At 41.9% G+C, this 12,855-nt stretch overlaps 1 protein-coding gene across 2 annotated transcripts in view; it reads right to left on the bottom strand.

Moving 5' to 3' along the window:
* The window catches only part of hectd1 (HECT domain containing 1), a 51,290-nt gene extending 44,203 nt beyond the window's left edge, over positions 1-7,087 (bottom strand). For both annotated transcript variants that reach the window (XM_061743715.1, XM_061743716.1), the window contains exon 1: positions 6,873-7,087. The gene's annotated coding sequence lies outside the window, so the exon portion shown is untranslated. The remainder of the gene's footprint in view (positions 1-6,872) is intronic.
* Positions 7,088-12,855: the final 5,768 nt, after the last annotated feature.

Here is a 12,855-nt window from a genome sequence, read left to right as displayed (position 1 = left end):
TCCAAAGACATGTGAAGTGTTGCCATGATGGGATGAGTCAAAGGTGTGAAGGATTGAGGGAGTTGGACACTGTCCAGGTGTGGTATGCAGCTGTGTGGGGGGAGGAGAGGGTGATTGATCAAATCTACTGAAAGTTCAGATCGTAAAACAATTTCAGGTCCGCCTGAACATGGGGAGCTTTGAAGCAGGAGATGGTCTTTCGGCTCCTCCCCACCCCACTAATGTTCCGTCAGTTGCAGCTGCTCCTCCATCTCCCTCCGGCAGCTGGGCATCCCCTCTCTGATCTTCCTCCTCAGCTCCTTCCGTACAGTCCTCAGCTCCTCCTTGTTCCTTGATCTAAAAGCTCTCCTTTTCTCCTTCAGTAGAACTTTAATACCAGGAGTAATCCATGGCTTGGTATTGGAAAAACAGCACCATCTAGGAGGGTACAGTGTTTTCAAAGCAAAAATGTATACTCTGTGCTCTATTCTGCAATTTCGTTGATGTCCTCCCCTTGTGAGTCACAGAGCTCTGTCCACACAGTGGTGGATACAAACTCCCTCAGAACATCCTCACTCTCAGGAGTCCACCTCTTCACCACACATGACACTACAGGTTTACACACATGCTGCAGATTGACAATGTTGTGGTCAGCTCTTCCTAGGAGAGGGAGGGGGGATGGAGAATATGCCTCTTTAGTGTTGGCATAAAATAAGTCCAGTATTTTATTGTCTCTGGTTGGGCAGGTGACGTACTGAGTGTAGAACAGATAACAGAACAGATAAGGGGGAAGCATGGTTGAAGTCCCCATAGATTAGGAAAAGGACCTGTGGATGCTATGAGGGGGTGAAGGTTACTGGCAGGGCCTTTATTTACAAGATGAGTAACTGGGGGGGACAAGGACATCTGGGAGCTGCTCAGCCGAAGAGCTGAGGACACCAAAAAACAGAGTATGTCCGGAACCTAGGGCTGGACGATATTCCGATAGATAAACTTGCATCACAATATAATTTCATAATTTTGGTTGATACGATAACATTCCGATAGATATAAAAAATATAAAAAGCCTCCGAAAATACTGCCAAGAATGCACACAACAGATGCCTGTAAAACCACAAATTATTTTGCCAGGTCTATGAAAGTCCTCCAGAATAACATTTTAAAAATAAAAACTGTTCACTGTTCATTAGTATTTAGCCTTCAAACAAATACATTTGAAATTGCAGTCAAATAAACATAAAACTCTAAAGTTAAAGCTATTAATATTGACAAAGTTTAAACTACAACAGGCTTTTTATGTTATTCTTATAGATTTAAACAAAGGTGCTTCAGCCAGGCGAAAAAAAAATAAGTGCTCAGAATTCCAGCATTAAACAGGAAAAAAAAAAGAGAGAGAGAGAGTGAGCAACAACAAATGCAAATGTTGCTGGGGCAGGGACATTATTGAGGGTTGATGACACCCCATGACAGGCTCTAGGGGTTTCTGGCCAGAAATACAAGCTGGTCTACATTATCTGGCTTCAAAGATGCCCTTTTGCATGTGACAATGTTGCCACCTGTACTGAAAACCACCTCAGATGCGGAACATGTGGCCTGAATGCACAAGTAATGTTTTGCCAGTTGTCTTACTCCGGGGAAGTTCTTTTGATAGACCTTCCACCTGGAGACAAAAAGGTAGTTGCTGAACTCCCTCTCAACTACCTGCTGTGTAGGAAGTGGTCGGTCCGTTTGAAAAAAAGCTACCCAGAAGCCCCTTTTATATTGTTGAATACCCCACATTTAACGCATGGATCTGTTGTGTGCCCCTTTTACATTTGAACGACGCGGGGTGGCGTGTCAAGCTGCCCCACAAATAACTCCTCCGAGGGTCGTTTTAACCACGGGTCAGGTCTAATGTACACAGAACTAAATCTTGCTGATTTAGGGACAATACATCATTCTCGCAGACAACGCCTCCCGACTCGCATTAGTTGAGTAACACTTCAACTAGCCTTCAGGCCCGAGGTGACAAATAATACACCTTGCGTTTACATTACCAACACGCAGTAAACACACGTTCATCACCCAGCGATATTAGCTGGATCCAATCTAAAAACGCTTATTGTTTAATCTGGCCCAAATTTGATGCAACTCTGAACACACCTGGAGTGTAATATTCAGGAAAACTTGTAGTGCCACCTGTTGACAACAGGAAACATGCTTTGTATTACATTTTGCATTGGCATGGACACCTCAAATTTTCTGTGTGTGATCAGAGTTGAGATCCATATGCTCATATTTGATCATGGTTATAGGACCACCTACCTTAATGATTGCATGTGCCTCAACTCTCAAAACAATCAGAGACATGTGAAACTTTTTGAAAAAATACTTAAAAAGTTAATGATGCCTAACAGAAATAATGGTGAGAATACGTAAATCATTGCATTTAGGTATCACTTATGGTTCCCTCCGTATTCTCCAACAAATTCAAAATGCTGCAGCAAGACTTATTACTGGTACAAAGAAAGTATGATCACATCGACTCTGTACTTGCTTCCCTTCACTGGCTTCCTGTTGAATTTAATACTGATTTCAAAATATAAGCCATCACTTTCGAAACATTAGATGGTCTTGTTCCAATTTAAATGTAAAAGATGGATGGATCAACATCTCAGATATTTCTTCTTAAACTTTTCATTTTGTGTATATTTGATATGGTCTGACAAATAAATGACATATTCTTTGCTTCTGGTTTCTGCAGCCTTGGCCCCTCACTTTTGGCTACTTTTATAATAATTTATATTTCAGCATGACAGTGTGGATACATCAACTCAAAACACAATATGAAGAAAATGAAGAAATATAAGTGCAGGAGATTGATGTATTTGCAGCAGTTGAGTCAACATCTTGTGAAGAAAGACAGAATGGTGTTGATGATGTTACTAATTACATCAGTTAGGTCAGTGGTCTGTTAAATGGTTAATTACCCCATAACAACATGGTGGGCAGCAGTTTCAGGGACGCTGACAAAATGTTTAAAATTATTACAAAAATGGAATACAAATCATCAAAGTTGCTACTTTTATCAAATAACATGTGAGGAAAAATGAAGAGATATAAAAAGTATTTTGATACTGTGTCCACTTTTAACATTCACCGGAGTTAGCAGAACAGCATGAGGGACATGTCCAAATTACATTCAATCAAAGAAAACTGTATAAAATGGTTTAAATCCACGTCAAAAGACGTGTGTGTGTGTAAATGTTTGGTAATTTACTCGCTGACCTCAGAATGCTGCTGTTTTCTAAATAAGTTTATAATGATTGAGTGACTGACACCAAAAGGCACTTTATAGTGATATTGACCCAAGGATGTGGTTGCACCTGGGGGGCGGTGCCCACATGTGCGAGGGCCCGATCAATGCTGCTTGCAGCTTTAATTCCATTTTTAATCAAGTGTTTTTGTCTGCATCTATACCGCCACACTGACTGCATCCAATTTTTTTTCGTTTACATGACAGCTATCAGATTTTTTTTCTCCGTCACCGCTGTGTGCATGCAGAAGTCTTATCAATTTCAATTTTCATGTTGGAATTTATGACTTCCATATTATCACACTCTTAAAATAATGACCAACATCATATTTGTACATCATGTTTGGGTCAGGTTTTTTCTGTGCTTACAAAAACATCAAAATAATATGACTTGGGGGGGGGGGGGTTCTTGACTAACGTGCAGGTCTCAGCATAACACCAGTGCTGGTGTTATTGGTACAATATTTTTACTTCCTTGGTTTGGATGTTTTGTTGCTTAAAAAGACTACCTGCTTATTTTGCCGTTTTTCAACATCTGTTATGTTGGGAAAGTTGTTTACATGTGGAAACAGCTGACCTAGCTTACCACAGTAAAGGCAGGTTTCCACTAGCAGGAGTTCAGGGTAAATCTGCCAGACGGGAACCTCCGACAGGGCCGACCATCTCCTTGGCCCTTTCAGCATATATCCATGCTGACCTCTGCGGGTTCCAACAATGCTTCCTCTTTGCGACACTTCCTACTTTCGAACAGTCCAACCACTAATTCCATTTTTCTGTGCATCTATTCTCCGTTTATGCTACAAGAAAATATCCATTTTGGTATTAATCAGGTTACCTGATGATTCTAAATTGTTGTTTATCTGCATGTGGCCCTGCGATGGACTGGTGACCTGTCCAAGTGTATGCCTGCCTTTCACCTGGGAAGAGCTGGGATAGACTCCAGCAGATCCCCGTGTAGAATTTCCTTCAGCAGCAGGAACTCTCGAGCAGGGCCGGGCGGTATGACCTCAAATCAATATCATGATAAATTGGGCAGTTTTACCTCAATAACGATAAATGCATAATAAAATTTTCTTGGGTTTCCCTTCTCACTCAGACTGTGATGGGTGGAGTCATGTGAACACACACACACACACACACACACACACACACACACACACACACACACACACACACACACACACACACACACACACACACACACACACACACACACACACACACACACACACACACACACACACACACACACCTTAAAAGGGGAATGAAAATAGCCTGTCAGCGCACACACACAGACACAAAGACCTTTATTTTCTTTTTTTTTTTATCAAAACACAGAATTTACTGTCATGGGAAATTTGACGTCGATCATCGCAGTGAATGTCGTTAACGGTAAATTTTCGGTTTATCACCCAGGCCTACTCTCAAGTAGCCGTTTCCTTCAACAGCAGGAACTCTCGGTACATGTATCCTATCTGACTTCATCAGTGTATCTCTTGGTTCTGGATGAGTTCTGGTCTATTCTTCTTTCAAACATTGCTGCAATTCAAGTTTGTGGACATTGACTTCTACACACGTCTCTGAAGGACCCACCAAGCATCTCAACCAGTTTCAGGTCTGGACTTGGACCAGGTAATTCCAGAACCTGGATTATTTCATTTTTCATCATTCTGATGTAGATCTGGTGCTGTATTTGGGATCATTTCCTGTCACATGACCCAATTTCAGCCAATCTTCAGCTGTCAGATAGTTGTCCTCGTATTTGTCTCTGGTCTACAGAGGACTTAATGGTCCACTCACTGACTGCAAGATGCCATGGTGCAGGCCATCGCCCCTCCACCACCGTGCATGACAGTGGGTCTGAGGTGTTTCTGCTGGAATGCTGTTTGGTTTTCTCATAACATGATTATGGACATTAAGACCAAACATCTCCACTTTGGTCTCATCTGTCTAGAGGAGTTTGATCCCAGAAGTCTCCTGGTTTGTTCAGATGCATTTTTGTAAACCTCAGTTGTGTTATGTTCTTTTTAGATAAAAGAGGTCTTCAAAACAAACTCTACTTGTTCAGTTTTCTTCTAATTGTGCTTCAAGAACTTCAACATTGAGGCCTGTAGACTCTGAGATAGAGATCTTGGGCTTTTTCTACTTCTCTGCAAATAGCATAGTATGACCTTAGGGTAAATGTACTGGGACAACTATTCCTGGGAAGATTGACAACTATCTTAAATGTATTACAATTGTTTATAATCTTTCCAACTGTAGGACACAAAGTACAAATTGTTACAAAATTGTTTGGTAACCCTTTCCAGACTGACATATGCTTCTAGAAAACCACTGCTGACATTGTTCCCTCTTTTCATGATATTGTGTTAACACATACCTCAATGGGCCAGACCAAAACAGCTTGGTTTTACAGATCTATAGGTCTTCACAACTGATGATTAGTTAATCAGTTATGGTAATTAGCAACACCTGGCTGCAACTTTACCTCATAAATTCTACTGAAGTGGTGAGAAGGGACTTAGTACTGCTAATATGATTTTTTTTCCCCTCACTGGTTTCATTTTATATACGGTGAAACAAAAAGTTAACTTGTGAAGTGATCTTGTTATTTTGATATAACACACACACACACACACACACACACACACACACACACACACACACACACACACACACACACACACACACACACACACACACACACACACACACACACACACACACACACACACACACACACACACACACACACCAAAGTGGGGGTCTTATTATCAAATACTTCAGAAACTTTGCCTGGAAATACGAATCCATGGCCTCCTCTACATTTTCAGACTAATGTGACCAACTATCGAGGACAACAGACAAAGTTACTGTCAGTTAAAGTAACACAGAACCCCATTACACAACCAAGCCTGTAAGCAGAACAATAAATCCCTCCTCGTGTTTGCTGGTTGTCACTTTTTCGTCTTTTCACTTTCTGACTCAAACTTGCATCATTATGCGACTTTCAGTTTACACAATGCCAGGTCACAAACACACGGGGGTTGGTAACTCACAGACACGCAAATCTGACAAAGCTAACGGGGCGTCAGCTGATTAATTTAAAGACACACACCGACCTAAGAGGATCTACCCGGGATGCTGCTGCACCCCCAGCTCCTACACCCTCACCAGAACCTGCTGGTGCTGTAATAATATAACCTATAAACGTGTCCACACTGTCACCCCAACAGCACACACTATTACTTGGTGAAAACACCTGAAATGTATCGGTGAAACAGTGAGCCTCGAGTAAAAGGTAGAAGCTAGTCCGCTAGCCGGTTAGCTCCAGCCCGGCTGGTCTGAGCCGGACTCTGTTGACAACAGCTCTTCATAACAGCGTACTTCAGCCCAAACCTCGAATACCGCAGCTACACAGCATATACCACAGTAAAGATGGGTTTTTGTTTTGTTTTTCACGTTCAAATGAGTCAGCAGCAGTCGCGGCCCTATACTGCACATGCAAGCCTCGGGTCTCGAGTTCTGGGAGAGCCGAGAGGCCGCGCAGCAGCGCCGGCACTCACCACAAGCGACGCGGGGCCCAGCTCCGTCTCACCTTCAGGACCAGCTTTTCCTTCGGGGAAACGACCGGCAGCCGTGTGAGCGGCGAGCTGCTGCGTCCAGGCGAACAGGTCCAGGTCCAGGTTCGTACCACCGACCTTGGTGGGGAGATCAAGGCACTGCCATGGTGTGTGAGGGATGGCGGAGGTGTCGTTGTTCTGCGCCGGTGCGGAGAGCTGAGCGACCGGACTGCGGGGACAATTCAGCAGCGCTGCTGCTGCGTTCACGGCACGCCCCCGAGCTCGGAAAAAACACCGTCCAGGGGCCGCTCATGGTAAACAAGCTGTAAAAACATCTTTAATTGAATCATTTTATTATTACGATTACCTTATTATGTTGTATTTCTATGCAATAACACAATTGTTATTTGGAGAAAAAAAACATAACGTAGAATTTTTGTAGATTTTTGTCGAATAAAAAATACACTACTAAAGTAATACCCCCTTAAAAGGTACAACTCCAATTTCTTTTTTTTGGAACCTAATTTTTATTTAGTTTTCAACAACAATACACCACATACATTTTCTTCTTTCTTTTTTCTTTTTTCAGCTGCATACAACATTTGTACACATTAAGTATTAAGCAAATACAACAAGAGAAAACAACAACATAATTATTCACTCGAAAATATATGTATATAATAACAAACCCATAAATTTAAAAAAAATAGTAAAGTCAATACTAATAATTGTCCACTCCAAGGTACAACGGTGTATATAGAAAAGCAGGCACCATATTTACTCTAGGAAAAATTGGCATGTGTATAAAATATGTGTATAGAGGGAATACAGTAAGAATTAGGCAGGTGGGCCGAGCAACATTGGGTAATTCAATTCAATTTCAATTCAATTTTATTTATATAGCGTCTAATACAACAGAGTTGTCTCTAGACGCTTTACAGAGACCCATACCCAGAACATGACCCCCAGTAATAGAGTAATAGACCTCATTGTATTAATAAAGCTATGACAGGGCTCCACCGCTTAATAAAGGTGGATTTTTGGAGCCTTAATGAGAAGGTGATTTGCTCCATTTGATAGAGATCCCATACTTTTTGGATCCATATATTGTATGTGGGAGGGTACAACTCCAATTTCAACTGTGTAAAGTATAAATAAGAACAGAATGCAATCATTTGCAAAGCTTAAAACCCCATATACCTTTTATTCATAATAGAATATATCGAACATAACAGATGTTACTTAACTGGCAATTTACCATTTCATAAAATTAAAGAAATAAGCTGATTTTGAATTTGACAGCAACAACATGGCTTGTTTATCACTGTATAGCATCTTCTTTTAACAACAATGCATACGTCTGGGATCTTAGGAGACCAGTAAATGAAGAAAAGGCAGTTGTGGGAAAATATTGTATAGGGCTTTTCCTGAAAAAGACGTCTGTATGGAACCAAATGTTGCCGTAAAACCTATATTAACCTTTCAGCCTTTATATTTCCTTTCCAGATGTACAAGCTGCCAATGTGTTAGATACTGATGCATCCTCGTACCATCCAAGATGCAGGGTTATGAAGTGAGTGCTGATAAACTGGATGGTCCTTCTCTTTAATCTGCAAGACACAGCGTATGTGGTTTCCAAAAAATATTCCATATTTAACTCAGAGTTTTCAAATTTGCCTCATTGCCTTAATTTTGACTTAGCTTTATCCCAGAGAAGACAATGTTTCCAGATCATGTGCACGTCTTCTTTTGTATGCGTGACAGCTTTGCCTCTATTCATCTGGTCCACATTGATCTTGCTAAATGGACTTCAGAACCACTCTTCAGAAACCTGGCAAACTAATTGGTCACACAGAGGATTTGTACAGTACTTTTTTTTACCATCTATGGGCCAACCATGTTCCTAGACAGGGATTTCTGGATTTTTTTTCTTGAGTCCATGAAGTGATTTCCGTTACAGAATCATGTCTGGCTTAAATAAGAGTTCTGTCTCAGGGCCTGAATATCTCTGGCATCCACTTTTGATTTACAGCCTTGTCTCATGTGCACAGAGATTTTGCCAGTTCACTTCAGCTTGAGCAGTATTCATTTAAAATGTTTCAAGAGAAACATCTGAAATAGAGAATGAAAAGATTAGAATAGCCACTTTATTGTCAAACAAAACATACACTAGATTAGATTAGATTAGATTAGATTAAACTTTATTGTCATTGCACATGTTAAAGTACAGGGCAACGGAATGCACATTTGACACAGCTGAAATTTCAATGCAACGGTTTACTAGAGGCCAAGCACAGATCCAGCCCTCCAGTTTACACCAGTTTGTCTAAATGTCAAGCATCCCTCTATTTAATATAACCTGCCCAACAAACCACAGTATAAAAAAGAACACTAGACACAACCGACTGGTAAAACATCATCATCAGTTTCTTAGATATGTTAAAGGACACCAGTCTTCTTAGGAAGTAAAGATGACTTTGTCCTTTACGGTGGATGCTGTCTGTGTTAAAAGCCCAGTCCGATTTGTCATCCAGCTGCAGTCTCAGGTACTTGTAAGTCCTGACCAGCTCCACGTCTGAGCTCTTGATTGAAATATACTTACCTTTACATGTATACACATATAGATACACACAGAGCCGTCTGGGAGATTTGCGAGGCCCTGTGCGAAATGGCTCGGGGGGGCCCTCGAAATTTTGAAATTTTTGGGTTTTTTGGGTCGGATCGGGTGTCTATATGCGCAATTTTAACTCTCCAATTAGCAAAATACTGGATACCTTCCCCTGCCTCATCATCATTTGACTTGCCTCGACGCGGGGCCCCACGGCTGCTTGAGACCCGGTCGGATTGGTGATTTTTGTGACAAATTTATCAAACGAGCCTTTCAGAGAGGCATTAAACTCTTCCATTTTCTTTAGTTTTTTTCTTTTTTCATCCCCTGATGGAAATTTCCTGAATCTGTCTCGTTCTCTCGACATTGTGTGACAGTTTGTTCCAACTCCACCCGTCTGGATCAGAGCAGCTTGTGTCAATGCGCTTGGTTTGATCAGTTGTATTGAACAACAGACACGCGTCATCATTGCACATATATTTTATTGATATGCACAGACTAGTACACATTTAGGTCTGTAATGGAATGTGACTGTTGATATTTATAAGGGAAAAAACGAAAACAAAAAACGAAAAAAAAAAAAAAAAATTTTTTTTTTTTTTTTTTTTTTTCCAAAAGGCCCATAGCGCGAGGCCCCTTGGGGCGCGAGGCCCCGTGCGGTCGCACGGTTCGCACACCCCTTGCGGCGGCTCTGGATACACACATACATATCTATACATACGTACCCACATGCACAAATCATACACACATACACACGCTAGTAGCAGCATTATTGCACTAAAACAGTGAATGTGGCAGCGGTTAGAGGTGTGAACCATGAGTGTCCTCGCCTAGAAGGATTATTCTGAATTCAAGAGTCTGATGGCTTGGGGTATGAAACTTTTGCAGAACCTGGTTGTTCAAGCTCTGGAGCTACAGAACCTCCTCCCAGAGGGGAGCGAGGAGAATAGGCCACGGTGTGGATGTGGGGAGTCTTTTATGACGCTGCGGACCCTGCTGAGACAGCGTTTGTGTACCGCATCCTGGACAGATGGAAGAAAAGTCCTGATGATCTTCTCCGCTGACCTCATCACTCTCCACAGGAACTTCCTATCAAGATTCTTTATTTGTCTTTGAGCCAGCACAAAAAAAATGCATATCGTAGACCCTGGAGCTGCCAAACCAGATAGAGATGCATCTGGTCAGCAAGCTCTCTATGGTTCACTGTAGAAGGTAGTCAGGACAGAAGGGCACAGCTTTTCTCTCCTCATCAGTTGCAGTAAGTACAGATGTTGCTGCGTCCGTTTAACCAAAAATTATGTGGTCAATGACCAGTCCAGACTGTCTGTAATATTCACCTCCATAAATCTGGTCCTGCTGACCACTTCCACAGCTTTATTGTTAATGATGAACGGTGAATGGCTGGTCTGATTCCTCCTGAAGTGGATGATTAACTCCTTGTCCAGTCCACCAGCCATCTCACCTCCTCTCTAAGGACTGTTCATTGTTGTCCCGAATCAGACCCACTGCTGTTGTGTCAGCTGCATACTTAATGATGTGATTTGAGGCAGACACAGAGCAGTAGTCGTGTGTCAGCAGTGGTGGACAGTAACGGAGTAAATTTACTTACTGAGTACTGTACTTAAGTACATATCCAGAGGATTTGTACTTTACTTGAGTATTAGATTTCTTTGGTACTTATTACTCTTACTTGAATACATTTCCAAGACAAATATTTTTACTTTTACTCAAGTAAATTTCTAGGAAGGCTGAAAAGTACTCGTTACTTTCAGGTCTGCTCTTTTTTCTTCTTCCCTAAAATCCTATTGGACACAAGCTGTTTTTGTCAAAGGAGGAGACCTATCACAGTGCACGCTCTCCACTGGGATGTACGTAAAGCGGAAATACGTCAAGCCTCCTCAAAACGATACCGCCAAAGTAGCCTGCGTTTGTCAAGACAGAGCCGCAACAAGTCAAGACAGAGCCGCAACAAGTCAAGACAGAGCCGCAACAATGGCTACGCCTGCGTCAGGAGAAGAAAGACAATCCGCTGAGTCGTCTGAGTCTGATAATGAGCCGGACTCGGAGCAGGGTCTTTCACAAAATCCTTGGCCGTATCTTAACTCAATGTTTGAGTTCGACCGAGTAAAATACGAGGGCACAGAAAAACCACAGACATTTATTTTCAAATGTTTATTGTGTCTGCCGAAGCAGAACTACCTCTCTGCTTTCAACAACTCAACATCAAATTCTCAGAAACAAGAGTTAAAAGATCCTTAAATTAATTTAGAAAAAATATAGTAATTTACTGATGTGGAAAATAAGAAATTTACTCTTACTCTTACTCTTACTCTTACTTAAAGTAAATTTAAAAGCATTTACTTTTGGATACTTAAGTACCTTTAAAAGCAAGTACTTTTCTACTCTTACTCAAGTAATATTTTGACTGAGCTACTTTTACTTGTTACGGAGTAAATTTTGACCAGTAGTATTTGTACTTTTACTCAAGTACTGGGGTCGAGTACTCTGTCCACCTCTGTGTGTCAGTATGAACCAAAATGGGCTCAGAACACATCTTTGTGGGTATTCGACGGAGACAGAGATGGAGCCGGAGATGATGTTTCTCACTCTCACTGACTGTGATCTGTTGGTGAGGAAGTCTAGCAGCCAGTTGCACATAGGGGTGCTGATACCCAGTGGACTCCTGGGTATCAGCTGCTGGGAAGTGATTGTGTTGAAAGCTGAACGTAAGAAAGCCAGCAGCTTTCGTACGTGGGTGTTTTTATCCTCCAGATGTGCCAGACTCAGATGGAAAGCAGAGGAGATGATATCCTCGATGGAGTGGTTCAGCGGCTTGTTAATGCCACAGGCGGTAGTCATTTAGGCATATGATGGTGGATTTTTGGTCACTGGCGGATTTGAAACATAATGGAACAACTGCCTGCTCCAGCGAACTGTTAAAATGTCTGTGAGCACATAAACTGGGCAGCACACTCCCTGAGTATTCATCGTAGAGTGTTATCAAGCCTGCTGTCTTGTGCACATCCACTCTGCCCAGGGTGTGATGGACCACAGCCATGCTAAGGTTTCGTTTCCTCAGGGAAGGGCCTGGTTTCTGTTGCAGGGTTGTTGGTGGTCTCTCTCCAAAACAACATAAAAAACTATTAACTTCATTATGGAGGAAAGGATTGTCGTCACACAGTGGATGAGTAGCTTCTTAATCCGTTATTGCCTGGATCCCTTGCCACATGCTCCTGGTGTTGTTCGGATCATGAAAGAAGCGTTTAATCTTCCTTGCATGTGCACGCTTTGCTGTTCTAATAACCCTGTTGAGGTTGGCTCTGGCTGTTCTGAGCACGACCATGTCACCCGACTTAAAAGCAGCATTTCTTGCTTTCACCATCTCCCATACCTCCCATACCATCCATGGC

The sequence above is a fragment of the Cololabis saira genome, chromosome 16, assembly GCF_033807715.1.
Source record: "Cololabis saira isolate AMF1-May2022 chromosome 16, fColSai1.1, whole genome shotgun sequence".
In the NCBI taxonomy this organism is placed as follows: domain Eukaryota; kingdom Metazoa; phylum Chordata; class Actinopteri; order Beloniformes; family Belonidae; genus Cololabis; species Cololabis saira.
The sequence above is the reverse complement of the archived record's forward strand: the minus strand, read 5'-3'. Positions and strand labels throughout refer to the sequence as shown.